General features: G+C 39.8%; 1 protein-coding gene across 4 annotated transcripts in view; it reads right to left on the bottom strand.

The window, feature by feature from the left end:
• LOC145971238 (uncharacterized) overlaps positions 1-23234 on the bottom strand; it is a 140286-nt gene that overhangs the window by 106141 nt on the left and 10911 nt on the right. The window contains exon 1 of one of the 4 annotated variants that reach the window (XM_083098699.1): positions 5684-5867. The exons of the other annotated variants lie outside the window; for them this stretch is intronic. The gene's annotated coding sequence lies outside the window, so the exon portion shown is untranslated. Of the gene's footprint in view, positions 1-5683; positions 5868-23234 lie in introns of those variants that run through there. 4 annotated transcript variants of the gene reach the window in all.

Below are 23234 nucleotides of genomic sequence, written 5' to 3'. Positions count from 1 at the left end.
TATGTTTTATTTTGAAACTATATTTTACGCCGTCCAATAAAATTGTGATAATATTCCTGTGGAATTTATTTTTTTCTCTTTATCATTTAAAAAAATGCTAGATAGATTCGATATTTTTTATATTTGTTCCTGTACAGATTTCTATTCAAAATTCAAGGATAATTAAATTAAGTGGGCTGGAAAAATTAATTTTCGTAAAAAAAATTATCTCGAAATTTATCAGGAAATATGAATTAAATAAAATTTAAATTTTCCCTCCATTAAAAAAAAATGGAATTGCGTCATCTGGAAATAATGATATCTAGCGGTTAAAATGCAAAATGTTGAAAACTTGACACGGATAATCGAAAGCAAAGTGAAAACCTGCATTCTAAAATACATCGTAAAGCCATGATCAAAGATGCGTATATATCACCATAGTGTGATGTAGCGAGACAATGGAATTTATCGTGCACGCACGATTAAAAGATTCACTTGTCCGCTCGTTCGCTTTACGTATCGAATTACGCGTGATTATGGCGTATGCGTATTAAAAATAAAGAACAATCAATTTACTCGCGATTTTCACGAAATTGGCGAATCGATGACGATGACGACGACGATGACGCTAATATTACTCGTAATAACCGTTCACCGTACGCGAAGGAACCATTAGATGGCACGAAAAATGTGTTTTCCATTATTGCAAGAACACGCTTCGCGTGAAGAATCTCCTAACTAAGGGAAGACGAAGATGCGAAGACGTGCACGACCGTGACACGCGAGTGCGTACGGCGTGAGTCGTGACGTAAAGACTCGTTGCACCGACCTCGGTCAGCGAAAATTGAATCAAAATTTTTTGCGTCTCTATCTATACTTCATCATGATAAATATAAATACGCGGGAATAAATAAATCACAAAAAACTTAATTATTTTAAAATTAAAATTTCATTTCATTTGATTCATTCAATTTAAATTAAAATTCTCATTCGATTTTGATACATTTACATAACGGCTTAAAGTTAAGGGAAAAAAATTGAGATTCGTAAACTATTTGTGATTCGAAATTTTAATATATTGCAGACTTATTCAAAGAAATTGCGTCGATGTCTCAGCGTGCCGTATTGTATGCGTGTGTCGAGGCGAAATCACAAGGAGGAGACACGCACATTGCGTATGCCGCATCTAATGAGCACAGCTTAAATGCGAATCTAATATCAAATCTTTCCTCATCGTCGAACGAACACCCCATCTTTCCCGGCTTTTCCATGCGGTTTGTCGATTACGTAGTCGAAATAAATCTGCGAATTCACCGAATGGTCTCCGTTTACGGAAAGCGTTAGTTGTGTTTCGCGCTTAACGAGTTAGTGGGATGTAATAAAAAAAAAGAAAAAGAGATTTTGACATGTAACGATTTAAATTTTACGACGCGGTATCCCAACGAAGATTGTATCAATATTGACATAGAAGAGATGTAGAAATGCAAATGCGATTGAAGGATACCGCGGTGAAGTATGAAAAACGATTAAGAGAAATACAAGCATGAGACACGGGAGAGATGATATAGTAAGATGATCTCAGACGAGACGCCGAGTCTCGTAATAAGGAAGATTAAACACACGTGCCGTGGGAGACAGGTATCGCGCGCGAGGATCGTTTTCTTACGACAAGTCGTAACTTTCTACATGCGTCCTTTTTAATGCCGATCCTTACGCGCTTAATCGTTCTCGCGCGGTTGCATGAAATTCGTGTACGCGATATCTACCTATCTACATCGCGGAGCAAATCGCACAAGATGAAGTCGCACATGGTGGATCTTTGCAACCTCTCCTTTCCGGTGTATTATTCGTATCTCTTTAAAAATTATCGACACGATATAACACTTTCGTTTGCTGCCACGTATATCTTTGTTATTTTTATGGATCGTGGACAGTGTACATGTTGGTGTACGTATGGCGTGCCAACAATTCTTAACTCTTAAAGATCGCGATCATGATACGAGTCATTTTACCAATATTTTAATAATAAAATATTTCCTAATCAATAGAAAAATGTTTAAATTTTATTTTCCAACTTTTATCATGATCATTTTCTACAGAGGAAGAGTATATATGTGTCAAGGAGTATATATGTATAAATTTTTGTAAATTTTTTTAAGCATTTTGATACAGCTAGCATCGCAACGAGACAACACTGCGATCCATATGTGACCAAGAACAGAGTAAAAAAATGTGAGATCTACAAGAGTTAACGTAAGTACATAATTGCGAGTTCAACGGCCGCGTAAACAAGAGTCTCGCCGGTGGCACTTTTCCTAGGAGCTTGCACGATACCACGAGAATCTATTCGTGGTACCGTGGAATCTATTTCTGCGCACGGCCTTGTGAAAAACGAGAGCGCCGTGTGCGATTGATATTGACTCGTTATCATTAGTTGCCGCGGTAACTACATCGTAATTATGGGTAGCCGGGGCTAGGAGTCTCGAGAACGAACGAAAGAAAAGTGACCATTACGTATCGCAACACAACACGAGTAATTTCAAACTAGTTTGACTAACAGATGACGTATTTTCACGTCAAGGACGCGTGAGCGGAAAATCCGGTCGTCGCGGCTATTAACAAATAATGTGTCTCGATCTTTGGCTTTTCGCGAAAGAATCCTTAAACCTCCGGGCGATGTTAACGATCTTCGATCGCGATCTATCGCGAGAAATATCGCGTGCTATGGGCGATTCTACGGTCGGTATGCGTTTTCGCCATGATTATAGTTATAATTGGCTCTAACCGCACGGTGTGCCGAGTCGAAGCGGCTACTGGTCTATGAGAAAAATTCTCAGCCACTGCAACGCGCCAATTATTTTGCAGCGAGATGAAAACGTATAGACAGTGGTGCGCGTTTCAAGCTAACAACGCTTTCGCGAAATTCAACATCTGTTATTGGACATTCAAAATTAATATATCGTGGGAAGAGATATATTTAAAGTCTGCATATGTATCGTATACATTGGAATAATTTCAAAATCCAACATAAAGAAATGTATATAAAAAGAAGAAAAGATCCGCGTGTCATTAAAACTTCGCGGTCAAAGCTCCGCGTTGTAATTTGTTGCCGCGTTCAGACTATGACTATGAAAATTGGACTAGCAGATGATTCACAAAAGCTGTCCCCTCTCTTCTTCTCTTTTACAAAGGAGTCGAAAATGGAAACGTCCGGATACAAGTCCGCCGAGCGGACTTCTCATCAAGAAATCGCGACGACGTTTCGCTTGCGACGTGAACCGTGTGTTTTGGAGGATCCTTTTGCGGAATTTTTCCACGATAAGAAATATGAATTCTACATGTCTACATTCTTCCTGAAGAAAAGAAAATGCCAAGATTCCCGCATACTTGACGTACCTTTGTATCACCAAACTTCCTGCCGTTTTTTTTCCCGCGTAGACGCGAGCTCCCTTCGAGAAGTCTTACGCTCATACACCGACGTTCGGATTCGTGACTGGGAAGTGAGATGCACTGACCCATGACTGGCCAACGAGCGGATAGTCATAGACCCGCGTGCAAGGAGGAGACGACGCCCGTTCTCTCCGGCCAACTCCCACGTCCTATAGAGCAGCGTCTCTTGGACAGAGAGGTTAAGCCGTGCCAGGCCGAGAATTACTATATCACCCGGCAGCGCCGTGAGAGAAAGAAAGGCACTGCCACGTTAATGAAACAACGTTAGTCACGTCCGCGCGTTTCATACTCGATATCATTCCGTTACGAAATGCTATTACGGTATCATCGTAGCACCGAGAGAGAGCCCAGGAAGACTCATTATGCCGAAAATCATCGCCAGATATATAACGCGTCCAAATTATAAAATATAAATCAAATAAAAATGCCGAAGAATCAATATAAAAATCTATAAATTAGTTTAATTATTTAGAAATTTTTTTCTAAATATATTTTATTATTTATCTCTTTCTTTTTTTTCACGGTTTTGATTCAGCAATTTTTATCGGTTATTATGTTCTTACAATTTTGATTAGATATTCCGATATGTATATATATACATGCATATGTATACACGTACATTCCGAATTATAGGACGTGAATTTTTTTTCACCACACAAAACAGATCGAGAAGGTTGATCCGTAGCCTCTTTGATTCGAGATAGAAGTATTCCAACGAAAAAGAAAAAAAATCGAGATCAAGCACGTGATTTTAATCAAAAGTGACTACTATATACCTCGTAAATGAAACCGAAATAAACATACTCGAGATATGAATATATAATGAATAATATATGGAGCGACGAGAAATTAGAAATCAGTATGAGATATAATTTATCCGACGAAAAAAATGTAACGCTTAACAAATCTAAACAAATCTACTATCGAATATCGAATTGATTAAAACAAAAATAATTGTCCGTTACTAGAATTTACATTCATTAGGCACTCCTATTTTACGCTGCCTTTAACGTTAAAGGCGACGCCCCGAATACGGGACAAGGAGCGCATCGTGCGCGTTTGAAGTTTTAATTTTTCTATTCTAGGCGCTAATAGATTCGCCGACGAATGTCCCGTGCCGCTTTCGGTCGTTACTCCCATTACAAGTCCCATTGTACTCGCGACGAAAAACGATGACGACAACGGCAACGACGACGACGTGAGATGTTCGAGTGACTATAAATAACAAAATTTCGTAAAAGCGCATCCCGGCGCATTCCTCGCACGGTGATGAGTCAAAAGGGCTGGAGAAGAGCGTCATGAAAAGTACCAGGAGAGGAGAGGAACGAGAACGCGTCACTTCTCATTTTTTCCGCCTCTACATCACTGTCGCGTTGCGTTAATGCGATGCTATCCCATTTGCTCGCGCGTCATCGTTCATGAGATCCCGATTAGGAGAGATACGCTCGAAATCTCTATGCACGTATTCTACTATCGCTAATCTACGACTATCTTTTGATGTCACGATATAAGCTCAAATCAGCTCGTTATTGCGTCAAAGAAATTGAGCCCGCGTGACTGCACGCGTACGAGTCATGAATTCTTAAATAAACTCAGATGGAAGAAAGACAGAGAAAAGAGACACAAAGAGAGAAAGAAAAAGAGAAGAATTATTTGTCACATAGCGTGATAAATTTTACGTTCGTTAATCTAATAGCTCGGTATAGCATAATTATGAGTTAATTAATTACTAATTTATTACTAATAAATTCTAAATCCATGTTGGTATCATCACTTAGCAAAAAAGTGGAAGTACTAGCATCGTGTTAAATAAGCATTTTCATCTTTAATATCAAATATTAAAGATGAAAATGCTGACTTGACACGATGCTAGTACTTTCATTTTTAAGAAATATTTATAATGAATTTTGTAAACAAAAAGCAAATATAAAATTAATCGGCCAAAAATAATATAAATAGATTTCAAAAATATATATTACATCTTTATATAGATGTATCAAAACATAAAATATATAATTATATAAAGAAAATAGTCAAAATCAATATTCAAATTCTTGATATCAAATTGTTTCTCGAATTGACGTTTCTCAATTATTATCGAAATATTCTGGTTCTGAATTTATTGTTTGCGAAATTTAAAAAAAAATGAAAAATAATCCAATATTTATATCGCTATGAGAATAAACTATGTTACCACGAAACTAGCACGATTAATTTTATAAATTGCAAATAATAAATTAACGACATTACTCACTGTATGGTTGTTTCGCTGTCTCTCGGAGCCTTCTCTCTTGTCCTTTACTGTTTCTTCATGGCACTCACACAACATTCATTCGCGAAAATGTGATTAAATACAATCGCGCACTAATCATCAAAAGCGTTTACCATTCCCGATATTAATCCCACAATATATACTATATTTTATATTGCGACGGAATAAAATCACTGTTACACAAACGATTTTATAACTAGACTAAGTTATCTTTTGTTGATGATGGAAATTTGAAAGTAATATCAACAACTTAAGCACAATATTGCGCGATATTTTGCGATACTACGCGAAATAACAGTTAAAACGTAATAGTTGCGGCAATTAATCACGTGAATTAATAATTTTCAATTATTTGTAAAGAATAAACGCGTTTAATATCTCCTAGCATTTGTCATATTTTGAAAAATAATATGACGACGTATAGGCAGAGCACGACGACACTTGCTCCCGCGATCGAAGATCACCGCGAACTGACAACAAGACCACGGCAGGTAAACAATAGCGTGCTAATATAATGTCATAAAAATTCAATAGCCTTCAGCGCGCTATTGTTTACATACGAATAGAACGACTCATGTCGATTCGTTTTTAAAGTAATAAAATGACAATATATTAATCGTTTAATAGTTAATCTGAAATTCGATACAAGCTGCTATGTCGTCATATTAAAATGCAAATACTTCCAATGATTCTTATAATTACTAATTATTAAATCCGTGCGATTAATTAATTTTCGCGATTCAGCATAATTAGCCATTAAATTAATTTGTAATATCATATACTATCGCGCAATATTAGGATAAAGTTACCGATGACATTTTTATATTTCAAAATTTATTAACAAAATATCATTTAGTCATTGATAAAATCGTTCGTGTAACTATAATTTTCAAGGTCTTTCGTTGTAATATAAAGTATATATCATTAACGTATAAGATTATTATTATATCGAAAATGTAAAATGCCAAACAATCATCGTTTTAATAATTAATGCGCGCGTAATTGTAATTAACCATGTTTTTGCGAATGTTGTATGAGGACTACAATAAAACGGCAACGTATAAGAAAGAAGATTCCGGTCATAATAAAATAAATAATTTATAATTTTGTTAATTTTTAGTATTTGCTATTTATAAAAATAATTACTTTCTAATTTTCATGATAACACATTTATTTTATTCATGTAGCGATATAAATATTAAAGCGTTTTTAATTATATTTTAATTATATTTATTTCGCAAACAATAAATTCAAAACTAAGATATCTCGATAACATTTGATAAAAAAAAATTTATATCAAATTGATATTGTTAACTTTTTGTTTTCGATCACTTTAACTATTTTATTATGGCTGTAATATTCCGTGTATGTATGTATAAAAATTTAATATTTTGAAATTTATTTATGATGTATTAGTTTACGTTTCACTATAAGTGTTTAGAAATAAAGGTGCTAGCGTAATTTAACTCTTTCCATTCCACTGACGCCATTACGCAATATCCAATATACATCATAATTTTTGGACAAAGACTAAATTAGCATTTTAGTTTCTTTCTCTCTCTCTCTCTCTCTCTCTCTCACACACACTCTTCCTCTTGAATATTTTCTGTTAATTGGTGGAAAGTAATCAATTCTAAATTAGGGCAAATTATAATATTAATTATAATGCTATAATAAGATTATAACGCCATAATTAATTCATTAATTATAACGCATATATTTGAATTTGATTTTCATAGTAGCGGATTAATAGACATACAAAATTTAATGGAATATCTAGAACAAAGTTTAGACCGAGCAAATTGATGAAGATGAAGAAGGGTAAAATGCGTTATTAATAGTACACACATTCAATTCGTGATAACGATAAAAATGTTTGCGATACAATTCTCTCGAACGGTGAATTAAGATCTAGTAACTCGATGCTAAAATAGCCACTTTGACGATGCAGAGTAACAAAAAGATCTCTCGCGCGACAATGCGCACAAAAATAATTCCCTTAACTGCTCGGATGCGCGTTGTCCAGCGCGTTACAGCCATAATGGAAAGCCTCCTTCGCGATATAACGCGATGCGTAAATAAGCGGTCGCGTTAAGAAAGGAGAGTTTACGAGACGCGTCATCCTCTCGCGCGTCCACCAGCTCGGCAAATTGACCGGCGCGAATATATCGCGTTACCCATTGCCGTCGTCATCCCGGGAGAGAATTCCCTCCAACCCTCCTCCTCCCGCTCGCGAAACCGCGGTTATTACTTTCACTCGGGGATCCGAAAAATCGTCGTCGGAAAAAGCGACCTGTTAGAGAGGGAGCCGAGCAAAAGGATACTCGATACACACACACACATCCGACGTACACATTCTCTTGGCACGCTCATACTTATGCATGAGTCTGCGTGCACGCACACCCGGCGCGTACCTAATACACCGCCAATGAATGATTTATGGAACGATATCCGCTTTTTTATCGGGGGCCCTCCGATTCAGGTTGTCGTGCTCGGGGCATTGGTCGTGCTGCCGAGATTGCTCTCGCCGGAGGATGCCGGAGGCTTTGCTCGAGCTGTAATTGCACTCCATCGGCGAAGATGGAGTGGGAGGAGGCAAGAATCGTAGGGAGAATCGGTTTAACGAAATCTGTTGTTAGGCGCGATCGAGGGGAAGTTTGCCGTTTATCATCCGGGAATTTAATTCCCGTGACTCGCGCGTGAGGAATTACGCGCAAGGTGGTATCGCCATCATCGCGCTGAAGAAAGAGATAGAGATAGATAGATAGAGAGAGAAAGAGAGAGAGAGAGAGAGAGAAAAAGAGATTTATTCCTTCCGGTCTTGAATTGTTCGAGAGCTCTCGATTCTCTGGCTTTCCGATCTTTGATTTATCATCGCGAAGAAAAAACTATCGGTACGGTTATAAATTATATCGGCCAGGCTTACGTCTAGTGTGCTAAAAGCTTGGTCGAGACTTCGTTACCTAATTCCATCGAGCGTGCCAATGTTCCCGTAATCTCATTACGAAAGCCGAAGGCCCGCCAAAATCAGATCGCGGCTCGAATATGTCGAATTATTGACACGGGTCTAGAGTGCGTGCGCACACGCGCGTTTCTCGCAAGTCGCATCTGCACGCGCGCGATCGACTTAAATAAGGATAGATTGCGAAAGTTTTCGGACCGCAAATACCCGACATCACCTGCTTCTATTCGTTTGTACTATAATTGAACAGTACTGATTTAAAAGCGTCCTGAAAGATTGTTCTACCGACATCGTTCCTTCGAGAGGGAGGAAGAGAGAAAGGGGGGAAGGAACTCGGTCGATGACCGCGTTTAGGTAACATAGATTGTACATAGCAACTACCACGAATAAATCGGCCCTCGTGCAACGCTGATCGATTATATCGCTTAGACGTGGCGTTTCACTCGCCGAGTAATAACAATGCTAATCGAACGTCATTATGGCTTTGCGTTCGTATTTATAATCCATCACGACAAATCCGCTTGCAATAAACCTCGGCAATATACAATTAAGTTTATACTAATCTATGCGTAAAAAAAAAGAGAAAATATCTCGCACATTATGCCGTTTCCGTTCGTTAACCCTGACATTACCGGCGATGAGCACGAAGAGATTTCTCTCGTCTATTCAATTACATATATATTATTATTAAGCCGATATTAAAATTGCATCTTAATACAAAAATGAAAATATAATATAACGTAATTATGCTCGCGAGTGTAGCAGAAAAATAGCTCGACGTTCGCGAGATTTACTTAAAAATTTTTTTACCGGGCACAAATGGCGTTTCAATAGGTAACAATACTAAAACAGCACGAGTACGAGAAGCACGGTTAAGTACGGTCATTAAATTTATCACGAACGGGCAGTTAATCTTCCGACGCGCGCGCGTCGGTTTACCAGCACTTTTCATGGCAAAATTCCGACAAGCCGACTACGGTGATTTTAACCTGCATTCGCGCATATGAACGGTGTGCGGTATGAGAAATATATAATGCGGCGATATTTCTCCTCGCCGCTGCACCGACAGTGTAGGAAGCTCGAAACGCATTCCATTAGCATAGCTTAACATTAAGCGCTCACACGTCCCGGCTCCGTGAATTACAGGCATTGAATCTTGAATGATTGCACGATTCAAAGGGCGTACATCAACAATGTCAGCCGGAACGCAGGCTCACCTGTTTTCGACTACCGCGCAAAATTTAACGAGAATCGCGCGCTTATTAATTCCGGATAAACATTACGTAGGCAGCGATAGGGACGGTTCATATTCGAGCCTCTCGTGAAATATTGAAAACACATAACTGATATAAATTTATTAATTTTTCACGATTAGTCTGTTAACTTAAAAAAATTGTCGCGTATATTTCTCTTATTATTTATTAAATAATAGTTATTATTTGTTAATTACTTGTCGATCATCTATTATCTCACAAGAAAGCCTTTTAATTGTCGGTGCTAAACTCACGGAAATTTCAGCCGATATACGTGACGATATACCCCGGCTACTCGAGGTGTCACAACATCATACGTTAATCGTTCAGGGTTAACGAAGCCTCGCGATTCTCCGAGATCGACGAACTCCAGCTGCTTTCTCACACTTTGTCAGCATCCAAGGTTGGCCGTTCGCCGCGTTCACGGATTCGCCACACTTGGATGTCAGTGACCTTCGCTACGTTTTTATTTTTAAACAACCAATCATTAGGAGAACCATACGGTTTACCGGCTTTCTTTGCGCCGTCTTTCTAGCACAAAAGTATAATATATAGCAATTATAGCCTTGATGCAACAATATTGAAATTTCTATGAGTAATGAACTGCCACGATATGAATCGACTTTTATCGATTGTGATTGCTGGAAGAAAAGAAAAATTCCCTCTGTATAATTCTATATAAATCTATATGAATTTATGTAGAGATCCAAAGAGAAGAAAAGCCTTGTTTTATTAAGATTGAGAAATCATGTTGCCGTTTTCTTTTTTATTTATTTAATTTTATATATCAAATTATAATACATTTTTTTATATCTAATGAAAGAAAAGACTTTATATAAGATCAGTTTTCGAATTGTGAAAATGATACGAGTGCGAAATGGATTAGCATCATTATCGGTAGGCTTTATTCTTTGTACGTCTTTATTCTTTGTGTCTATTCCGGTCATGCGAAACGTCAAGCACTCCATACGTAATATTTGCTCAACGAGCGCGTCGCTGGCTATTTCAAGCGAGTGTGTCAATGGCTGGTGAAAGGTATCAATGACTTTTTTTCTCACTGACCCACGACAAGGAACTCTCGATCTCTAATATCATCGTGTTTACTTATGTAATCATGACAGTTCGTGCGCGGAATCGATGATGCGTGTCACCAATCTCATACGACTCTACCCGACACTTATTATATAGTCGGATGCTTATTAATTTTTGATAAGTAAATTTATATTTTCCTATTAATTTTTTATTAAAAAATGCGTCAATTATTTTAAATTATATAAAATGTAAAGTGTAAAATTCTCGCACGTTTAATTGAAAAATAAGGAAATTTTGAATAATTTTTCCTTCGCGTTTCATCATTGTTCCTCTATGAATGTGTGTGCACAAAAATATACATGTCACCGGTTTAACATACATGCGCGCAACGTTCATTAATCAATAGCGATCACGCAAGCGGTACACTAAACAAGACAGAGGATCGCGCGAACACGATCGACCGGTTAATACACTTATTTAATACTCTTGCGTGACAAGGTTGCTACATCGGCAGTGACAAGAAACTGGAACCGTCGTGCCAAAAGTACCCGCGCGTTACAATGAGAATGACGTGTCGATTTATCCTCAAAGCGGTAGAAGACAGATATCCCCAAGGCGCAAATCGCCTCTCAGTACGATGACGATTTGCGACATCCGGCAAACATCGATCGAGAATACCTAACGTATCCTCGAAACGTAATCATCCGGAGTCACGCAGACGAGTAACTCCTCGGAGGTACGCGACGAGAGGATGAAAATTGCACACGGCATCGTGCATCCTGCGCGCCGCTTTTGTACGTTTTAATACGTTCGATATTCGTTCGTTCATCCGGACCCGTGACCGCAGATACTACCTGTGCAAGCGGACGAAAGCAGGTTACATCGGGTTACGCTTGCCCGCAACGGGAGCCGGCTTTTGCACACGGGAACACGTCGTGCAACGTAGTTCTCTCGCCTTCCTTCCCGATGCTTCCTTCAACGTGTTCCCAACAACGATCGATTATGGATGGATCGCCGATGTATCCGGCAACCACGTGGACGTAGACAATGGACGTAGACAAACGAGTAGTTCTGACGAGTAGTTCTGACCGGTCCTGCCGGCCCTGGGCCGGACATTAATTGGGATCGGACGGGCGTTCCGTGCACAAAGCGTGCCGGACTCTCGATGAACGCCGATAAAAATCAGTTATTCGACGGACGAATCGGGAAAAACCGAGATATTTCTCTCGATTTCTTCTCCGCTTGCGCAATTATTGAAACGATGCGGGACAAAGGAGGGAAGCTCGAAAAAGGGAGCCGAGTGAAATATTTGCATAATTATGCACACGTAATAAGTTTGAATAAGGAGGGTGCGCAATTAGCTGCCCCGAGTGTCCCCCACGATTTATGGGCGGATAATTAACCCTGCCAATTCTCAGCCCTCTTTGTTCAGGAAAACCGCACACCGGTCGCTTTCATTCTTTGTCGAGATCCGGATAAACATACGCGTGTTAAAAGCCGGTTCCAGATACGTTCACTCGCCGGATACTCGTCAAGTCGAGACAAGCATGAATGACGCAACACACGCGTCACAATGTATTCAGAGATATATGCATCGCAATAAAATCTATCACGTAAGTCCGCATTTGATGGACGAACGCATCGTGCGTTATTATAAACGGAAGCGGTTCTTTACATTTGTATATTCTATTTTTTTGCATCGATTAATCTGTCACGCAATTATTCTACTTTAATCCAAATGATCGGAGAATCTAAGACTATCGATTTTTAGTGTGAGGCGGCCTTTAAGACGGTCAGTTCGGCAGGGAATAAAGTACGGTCGAAAGAACCTAATTCAGCCAGAAGCCTTTGTGCCGCTCGTTCGTGGCCGCGCACGCCCGGAGGTGAGAGAGGAAGCCGAGAGCTCGCTTACCGTCTCAAACGCTTTAACCACCTGCTTCCGAAATTTGAGCGCCGCGTCTCTCGTGTACACTTTGCTTGGTCTTTGGTCCTTGCCTTTCGTCGGCGCGATACGAAATGCCATGTAAATCAAAGACGACGGTGCTGCTCGTCAGACCTTACATTTGTCCAAGGTCTAAATTATTTAACGCTTGTGCTTTTTACTCAACTTACCTCATAGCACGTCAGGTGTTATTTAATCTTGGCATTCTTCAAATCTGTGTCTTTGATACGCATATATATATAATTCTCGTAGTTTATATTTTACAATAAAATGAATTAAAAAAAACGCTACAAAAAATCTTTTATGTATTCAACATTTTTAATGTATTATCAATATGCTGAAGTATACTAAAGAAATATTTTTATAATCGACAATCGTCGTAGTATAATTGGTAACAAAATCGACCTACGATAGCGCTTTACATGATCGAGTTCGTAAACGCGAACTACGTGTCCGTACAAAGAACCGAGTTATTTCGCCCAGCGGCAAAGGGCTTTGTGCTCTTGCGATCGATCGGCAGCGGGATATCAAATGCGGTAAAACGCGAGAAAAGTAGTAAAAGCCGCTATATGGCGCAGTATTCTACATTATACATATTTCCAACAATCCGTATTGTATTTTAAGCTATTATCAATCAATATTGTAGCAAACTTTATGACCGTTCCGTTGTAAATAAGAGCTGCTAATAAAAATAACCCGTAAAACTTTCACCATAAACTTAAGAACGCATTCTTTAAATCAACAACTTATTCTTTATCGAAGAAACGTAAATTTTCCAAAGTGTTGTAACCATTGATAACGGATAATCGTTTTATTTGTAAAGAATGTAATCGTGAGATTTAGAGACACATCGAGTTTCGAAATTTTTTCTATTATATACACACTCTTATCCTATGAGAGTTTCATCCTCGAAAAAACTATACCCGATGGTTAGCGAAAGAATTTTCCATAATCGCGAAGTAAAACGACGATGCGTCTGTTTTTCCCATAGAAAATAAATCGCGTCAACTACATCTTTTTCGTGAAACGTTGAAATAGCCAATGGGGCTCTTTGTGCTATTTCCACATGAAGCATCGACCACTCGTTTGCGGATTATCACGACCATGAAGAGTCAACGGGGCGTTGCATAAACGGACGGCTAAAGTCTCTTCTATGTGAAAGTAATGCGTTGAAAATAGCGGAAAGAAAGGGACGCGGCCGCAACTCGGACGGGTTTTGTCCGACACTGCCGTCGTGAAGTCGTTAGTGGCGAATTAAACGGACGAATCGTGTCACGAAAAGCGGTTAGAAACTCCTGCAAATCGTAATAACTTGACCAAGATTCCATTAGGGAAGCTTGTATAAGAGAGACAATAACAAACGATCGTAAAGTCTTTTAAGAATGCCTAATTATGCAGTTTTCGTGTTTGCAAACTTTATACAATTAAATTAAATATGTCAAATTATTCTATTTATACAAAGCGTATTAGAAACATTTATGCAATTCGAAAAAAAAAAAAGAAAACCGCAATTATTTGTTTAAATAATTAACAGGTACATAGAGAGTATCGATATATATAGAAAACAAAAGTGGGTCATAATATATCCCGAAAAATGTATACGTAATCTCTTCAGCAGATAGATTCAGCAGATATGAAGATGTATGCAAGTATCACATTCTTATCCCACGCGCACCTTTGCTGCACGCACGAGTGCGCGAATGCAATCTTTATTTCACGCCAATAATCCTCCGACAGGAAGTCAGTTGCATGCATGCACACATTGACACAGTCATGAGAACTACTCTGAAACTTCTGACCGCGACTTCTCTTTCTACAGAATTTCTCTCGCCATATAATCAACGTTTTTCTTTGTAAATGTCCTATCGAATCAAAATTTTAGATTTCTAACGATTCTCTCAAAAGATTAGAAGGAGCATCCTTTTTCATCCATTCGTATTCTTTCTTTCTTTCTTTAATCTTAAATGGATAACGAAATTAAAACTCGTATGAAACAATTCTCTTTTAAACTTTCGAAAAAAAACATCAAATTTTTTATAAGAATCTATGCACATAACTACGTTATTCTTATTCCTTTTGTAGATTTGTAAATTTATAACATGTGACGAATGACAATGTATTAAAAGAGATAAAGAAATAGACTAAATGGGTTTTTTTTTTTATAATAATCATGCAAAAATTATATTCGCAAAAAAATCGTTCATACATTCGCCAAAAAGAATATATATAATGGGAAGATGAGACGCGATACGACAACCATTTATGTACACGATCGTGTGCATATGCTCGAGCGTGTTCGTCCGTGTCGGCGCACGCATTTCTGTAGATGCGAATATAGAAGACTCCAACAAAGGCAAAAAAAAAACAGCCTCTCCGGCGGAGGGATACGTCTGGCAACAGTGTTGGGACTGGACCAGCTGATCATGGCGCACCAGGGCCGTCTTAATCCTCTCAAGATAAAGTTTATAACTTTAAGAAAGTGAGCTAGTCAATTGACAGTATCGCTTGTACAAACTGTTTAAAGAGAAAAGTTTGCTCTGAAATAATAACTGTCCGAAATTCTTTCATAATCCGAAATAATAATATGGCATATTTTATTGAAAAATGTCTTCTAAAGAAAATATTTGTAATAGATATGAACTTGAAGATTATCCTAAGGTGAGGGTATTTCTGCTTATTCGAGTCATCTGGTGACCGCTTTGGAGACAATATACGGGTCGGCATTCTCCGAATTTGATGCCAACGCGATAAAACTGTTGCAAAACGCACTCATCCGAGACAAAGAATTGCCATCGGTCCAGTTAACAATGCACGTACCGGCACATTCGACGATTCAATAACCCCCCTCCCCCTCCTTTCTCTCTCTCTCTCTTTCTCGGCGATGAGATGCCAAACCGGTTTCGTAATTTCCAAATGAACGATCGTCTCGTTCCGCGCCGAGAAACCCTTCCGCGGAAGCTTTGTTGTCCCGCTCTTTACTTTTCCATAAGAATCAACCGAATTTAAATGCAATTTTTTTAAATTAAAATGGATACTAATTTCTAATGATTTTTATCAGTCTAATGTCTTGATATGGAAATGCATTAAAAAATTGCATCATCCATTCTTTGAGTAAAAATAATTCCTTATAAAAATTATGGGATATTACACATTAAAAACTGAAAAGAAATAAATGTAAAGAAAATTGTTCATTTACTTATTTATGCATTTTAAAATTCACATGAAAATTAAGCGACTTTTACGCTTAAAAATTTTTATTATTCGGCAATTTGCAAAGGAAACGTCACGGTAAAAATCGTTGAAATCTGGTATGTGCGCTAATCGTGAGATTAAAAGATCGCAACTGTGATTTTTCGATAGTTTATAACGATCTACCTCCTCGAAGAATTTTTGCCCAATGGACCAGTTCCGGCAGCTCTGGCGCGGCCAATGGGAATAGACTTGGTTGACGACGGACAGAAGGCAGTGCAGAAAAGACGAAACAGGAGCAAGGATTGAAAGAGGAGAAAGGACGGAAATAAGAAAGAGAGAAGAAATAAGAATAACAAGAATGGCAGCTTGGCGGAGATGCGAAGTCAGGCGCGAGGCGAGAGGAGGAAGGAGGCATCCAGGACTGGCAGGAGGTGACTAGACGTGACTAACTTCGCCGGAGGAAGAGAGGGAAAAAGAGAGAAAGAGAATGTTGGGAGTTGGGAAGAAGACTTGAAAAATGACCGCCTGTAAATCTCGAAAAGCTCAACCACGTCACCGAGTCGGAGTGCGTGGAATCCTAAAGACGAAAGAGTAATTTTCTAGAAAAGGAGATTAGAGTTTGAATTTGGCCGGTGTACGTTTGACATGTGACTCATATTCCGTCACGATGTCATTGGCATCGTCGTGTATATATACGTTGGAATATTACAGAATACAAAATTTATGCTTCTCAGAGATTTCAGTATTTCGAAGAACGATCCGTTTATATTTATCATTCGAAGAATGTTTCTAAAAAAGTTATTATAAAGGATGAGAGAATTATAATCCACTTTCGCTCGCTTCGGATGATCGCTCCGTATGAATCATCCGATCATGTTATCCTCGTCGCTCTCTCATCATCTCTCGGTTATGCACCGCCCCGCCAAAATTACATTCGCGACGTTCCCATAATTTCCATACCAAACAAAATCATCGTCTTGCTGTAGACATATTTCCAACCGCATCCTCAGTATTTATGATATTATATGATTCATTTCGTCACGTTTACTTCGGAATATATATACACACACACACACACATATATATATATTTCGATTGCATTATACTTACTTTAGCTAGTTCAGTCAATTAAATATCGCATTTAATGATTTCTTCTATTGTAAAAATCGAAAAACTTGAAGTACTTTGTGTAAATAAATTTAGCACCTAACAAAACACATTGACCGAAGGCGTCTTGATAAATGATTGTGTGCTTGTTCGAAGAAGCTTCGTTGAGCGCGCGTCTCTACGAGATGTAAAATCTCAATTTAAACTTCTCGGTTTGATTTCGCCAAACACAATGTTGCGTCGTTTTCAATTTGAACGGAATTTCTCATTTATTCGCGCGAGGCAGTGTCGTGAAAAGTACAAAGTACACTCGGATACGACAATATAAATCATCGCCACCCTGGGCCGCCCGAAAAGGAAGTCGTATCATACATTCATACGCGAGCCCTTTAATTCGGCGAGCAGCACACGTACTACTCTCACAAACTACAAAGTTGATAAAGTAGAGAGAAGATAAATTGAGGAAGACAAAAAAGACGGAGAGCAAGGAATAAAAGAATTCCTTTTTTTTAAACTTAATAACACGTTGCAAGCTTAATAATACGATATTAATATCAATCCCCCTCATAATCTCAAAGTACAGCTATCGATGGTCGCGTACCGTCTCGGACGGATCAAGGTGAGCAGAGAGGAGGATAGAATTCTTAAGGTAGTCCAAAGTGAAGTAAGTTTAAAGAAACGAGGAGGAGGAGGATGGGAGCATCCTCGCGCGCGCGCGCGAGTGCGAACAGCGAACATCAGCCAGCCGGTTAGCCTGCCGAGGCTATAATCGTCCTCGCGTGTAATGTACGATCGGTAGGAGGACAAGACCCCGGGTGGTGGTGGGTAGGTAGGTAGGTAGGTTGGTTGGTTGGTTGGTTGGTTAGTTGGTTGGTTGGTTGGTTGGTTGGTTGGTTAGTTGGTTGGTTGGTTGGTTGGTTGGTTGGTTGGTTGGTTGGTTGGTTGGTTGGTTGGTTGGTTGGTTGGCTAGCTCGCTGGCTGGCTGCGTGAGTGAGCGCGTCGTGGAAACTGGTGTGCGCCGCCGATGTCAATGACACTGCGGCGCTGCAGCTGTTGCACACATAAGTCAAGCCCGTCCGACACCGGCGCACAACACGTGCGACCCAAGCAGGCAGGTACGCGAACGTGAATACGTGCGTGCGGGAGAGAGTTCGTGTCTTTCTCTCTGTGCGTGTACCTGCGCGCGAGGGCAAGAGTCAAATATTTCCATCCCGTCCGGACGGACCCCCTCCAGGCTAAGGTGTCCACTCACGGAGAGTTTTATCATCGAGTGCCGCGCGCGTCTCGGACTCGCGGTGAGCGAAACCCTTTCTCGATCTATTGACAGACACAAACCGTGTTTACCCGGGAATCTTGTTATTCACAGTCTTATTGTCGGAGAGTAAAACTCATAAACGAATACTCGGAGAGTGTATATTCTTATCATTCGAAATAGTATTCATCTATACACGCGGATCGTATATTCTTATTATCTCGTTATTCTTAACTTTCAAGAAGCGAGATTCTCAAGTAAACGTCAATCGAATATCGCACTCGGAGATATATTTAGAGAATTCTTTATCGTTATTGCCAAAGAATAAAACCCATTAATATTTTAATGAAAGGGAAAAGGGAGAAGAACGCGCATCCGTGAAAGTGATCGTACAAGAAGGCTGCCTCGCGCCTTCTTCGCGAGCCCATTTCGGCGGCATGCACGTGCTGGCCGCTCGCCCGGCCGACGCACGTGCCACGACGCACGCATGCGCGATCGTAATTACTACCTGACGCGAGCTTTTGACGATGAATTAAAGATAATGATTTGCGGGCACAAACCGAGGGACCCATGGCAACTGATAGCTTGGCACGATACATTGAATATCTGTGGCGATCTCTTTTCAAAGTAATTGTTCTCTGGGAAACGCAATCTCGTGCGAGATTTCAATTATATGGTAGAGGGATAACGAACGAAATTATGCAAATGTAAAATATACGTATACAATAGCTCGAGTCATTTTTTTCTTAATGCTCGGAAAAGAACATTTCTACCGAAAAAGCATCGTCCGTCTTTGCGTAAACCGAAACTACATCTTTTTTTTTCTCTCGCATTAAATTGGGTTAACTAGATGGCATGTGTCGGAACAGAGTAAAGAGATACAAAGAGAGACCGAAACGAGAGAAAGACCAACGTTTACAAATACGAAATTCGGTTTCGTGAGAACGTTTTTCGCGGTGATAAAACGCGCCGTTGGAGCAAATTAATGTCGACATGAGCCAAATGATCCTCCCCTGAAATAAGAGAGACCTTAATTTCACACTTCCTGAGCACATTCCAAGCATTTAGCGCTTCTTGAAACGTCACGCGTTCTTTTCCGCATAAAGCTACATGCAACGCTCGAATCTTTTAAGCTAGCGGTATAAATTCATTGTAAGATCATTTTAAAAAATCTATAAAACTTCCTTTTCGGTATACATTTTTTCACATTCGTTCGTGCTTGACTTTCTCGTTCCGCCCGTTTCTATCTCTCTCGCTCGTGTTACATCCGAGGCCAATCGCGCATAAAAAAAGGTGAGATGAGAGGTACACGGCAAAAGTTGGTAACGAATGGCGGGACATTAATCTCCGGCATTTCGCGTTACGTTGATCCACGCACGTGGCGCGAGACGATCGTTCTGTCCCCGACCGTGTCCCGTTTGCTCGCATGCGCGGGGCGCTTTTTTTTGCGCGCTTGTAATTATTATAAATCCGTGTCCGCTCGCGAGGGCCGCTTATAAATCGCGGAACGGGCTAAAAAAGAGGAGCGGCGGCCGATTCCGAAAGAGCCGCCGCAAAATTGTTTTTCCGCGGCTGCCCTTAAGGGCCCGGTACTTTACGACGGTAGTAAGAGCATAAGTCCGGTAGAAGGCTCAGCCAAGTCGAAAACAACCGAAAGTTATTGCGCGCGTTGATGAAATTATAAAAGGATATGCACGCCCACACGGGAATAAATATACATTCTTTTGCTTTTCCTTTTATCATTTTAAACCGAAATCCACTGTATGTAAGCGTATATAAGATCACTTTCCACGATTTTTGCACAAAAATTTCTACACAAGTACGCTCCTTTGTCTCGCTATTCTTTCCATGTCTACATATAATTATTGCACCAAACAGCTGCGCGTTTCATTGTTTCTACATTTATATATTATGCGTTACGTTTCGTTTCTCTTCTTTTGTTCCGTGTGCACGCTATGTCGGTCTACAGGAATGATTCCGAATGATCCCGCATGCGTTAGTTTTAGACTTTAAAGCGATATTACGCAGAGTAGCCGAGCGAAGCAAAGTACACTTTGTGCGACAACTGTCGAGTAATTTACTCAGGACGGGTCGCAAATGCCGCAGCGTACTTTATGAAGATATAGTCAGGGCCGCATCTACTTGCAAGATCTTTAACGATAAAACTCGATTCACGTTGGAAACTTTGACCGATAAAAAGCAACAGTGCGAAGGAAAGTTATTAATTATTAAATTAAAAAAAAAATTAATCGCGTTTCGCAATACATGTTTTTTTTTATTCGCTCGATCAAACCTGGGAAACTTTGCAGTTGACAGTGAACAGTCGACTCGTACACTTTACACAGTCAAGCCTGAAGGGAACGCTTTCCGGATGTCATCTATACTTTTGTTCCGCGCACCGCCGGTCGTCAGTTGGATCTCGCTTGGCGAGAGTGCGAATTTGTAGCGTAATTTCCTCTTGTTCGCGCCCGTCAGGCCTGATGCACGACGTCGCGTCTCGAGTAATGTCCCCTTGTCAAGCGCGTTCTTCGCGCGCGAGCGAGCGAGCGATTTTTTATAAGGACGCCTGATTCTCAGCGATCCTTATAATAGCTCATCAACGCGAGGCGACACGTACTCAATTACCTCTATAAGCGTCACATCCCACGCAATTTATTCCTCTCGTATGTATCAGCACCACCCGGCGATGACCACGAAGAAAGATTAAGCGAGCACAAATGCGCGCGCGTATGTTAAAAGTTGCATGCCTCAACCCTTTCGCAATTCTGGACGGATCGAATTTCGCCGAAGCATTAAAACCTGCCGAGCAATAAAATTTCATTCCGTGCAATTAAGTTTTTAAAAGGATTTTATTCTCAAATATGTAAAAGAGAGATGGAAATTTAAGAGAAAACATTTAAACAAAATATGATGCGACATGAAAATAACATTAAAGATACAGAGTTTGTCAATTATAATCAAGAAGGTACTTTTTAGTATCGAGGTCCACGATAATTTTTGAAACTTTCAGCAATAATTGATTGAGTTGCTTTTCTCCTTGCCGACTTGCGCCACCGTTACTTTACGTTAGTAATTGCGGTACATTCCTATCTCGTTTGTCAGCATGTTCAACAAAGCGATTTAATGCGCGATGTAAGAAAAGTGTTAAACCGGCCTCGAATTCGCGCGGGACAAGAAGAGCCAATTTTACTAGACGTGTCTGAGTATCTCTGAATAGAGCGAGCCCGTAATTGAGGAGATGTTTTATATGCTCTCGCGTCGCGTTTCATAACTTCTTACGCCAGCATTACGAGCGAGACGTTTGACTGATGTTAAAGGCAGTGGGAAATTTTGCAACCGAAACAATTTATTAAACAAACGTTTCACTGTAGCTCGCAAATATATAACGACCCATACACTGTATCGTATACAAATTCGAGAAATTTTTGATAAATCGTTTGTACATCGTTATCTTACGATATTTTCGGATTACTAGAGACACTCGAGTACGCCTCCTTCGCGTTTCCTTTAAAACCGTCGAGCTCGAAAAAGGCTCGGGCATGTAAACGGACAACGGGGCTGCCGAGTCGCTGACGGAAATAACGAGCGCGGCAAAAAGGCGTGTTCTCACGTGCTCGCGGATTCAACGTCGTTGTGCTAAGAGTTAACGGTAACTCACCGCGGCGAAGCGTCGTGATGATTCACGCCAAACAATGTTGCCAGAAATGCAGTATTCTCTATAACACGTGTGAATATTCTTTTTCACCAAATCAAAATTAAGATATTTTTTCAATATTTTTATTACAATTGTATGCATTTTTATCATTAATCATCTCTACTTTAGACAACTTGTTGGCAGCAACAATATATCCAACCTTTAAATATATTACACGGGATATAATAAAGGAAATATTGTTGTGATGCACTTTATGTGTGTGTAAATATTTATTACAATTTATTGCAGAATTTAATATTATTATTAATTTACTGTATGTTTAAAGAATACGGATTTTAATAGACTTTCTGCAAAAATTCCGGTTAAATTATTCTAGTAACATTGAGGTCGTGTCTCTTGTGTGTACACGAAATCGCATTTGTCCTCGGGGAGATGTCTGCTATATCGAAACTCATACGATAGTTTGCGACACGATAGCCGTCGCGCGGAATATCATTTCGCGGATTTTCTTTTTAGGCAAACGAGCGAACAGCCGCCGAGTTGAACCTGACGAAGAATCGAGTTCGCTTCGGCCTCACGCCTCACGAGGAAAGAGGCCCCGACACTTATCCGGCCTCGCAACGCGCCGCCTCCGCCTTTTCAGTCGGGCGTGTTTAGAGACACTGTCGGCCGTTAGGATCGGACCCGGTCGTGGGAAGTGAACGATAGCCGTCGAAGAATCGATTCGATCTCGAGATTACGATCTTTAATCACGAACGGCAATCAGAACGACGCATTCTTCACGAACCGTTCCATCTCGACCGCTTCTTTTTCTTTTACTTCTCGTGCAAATTTCCTGCCGTATATTTTTTACTTTACCCTTATTTTATAATTCCATTCCCTATTCTTCTCGTTTACATAACTGTATTCCGTGAGAATGCATAATATGGCAATCGCTATAATTAGCGGCGGTTATACAAAATGTACGAAAAAAATAGACAACTGCAATAATAGCGAATAGTCGTGGGTAGTTATGCATATCGCGCTTAATCACGCGTGTGAATTGCAATTTGGAAGGTTACGAGGGTATCCCTCTTTTTTTACGGTTGTGTATGATTAAGGGATGATTGCATCATGCAACGTATAATTTCCTATATCT

This window comes from Camponotus vicinus, unplaced genomic scaffold (genome assembly GCF_025532165.1).
Source record: "Camponotus vicinus isolate PSW18456_S1 unplaced genomic scaffold, iyCamVici1.0 SCAF_4, whole genome shotgun sequence".
In the NCBI taxonomy this organism is placed as follows: Eukaryota; Metazoa; Arthropoda; class Insecta; order Hymenoptera; family Formicidae; genus Camponotus; species Camponotus vicinus.
The sequence above is the reverse complement of the archived record's forward strand: the minus strand, read 5'-3'. Positions and strand labels throughout refer to the sequence as shown.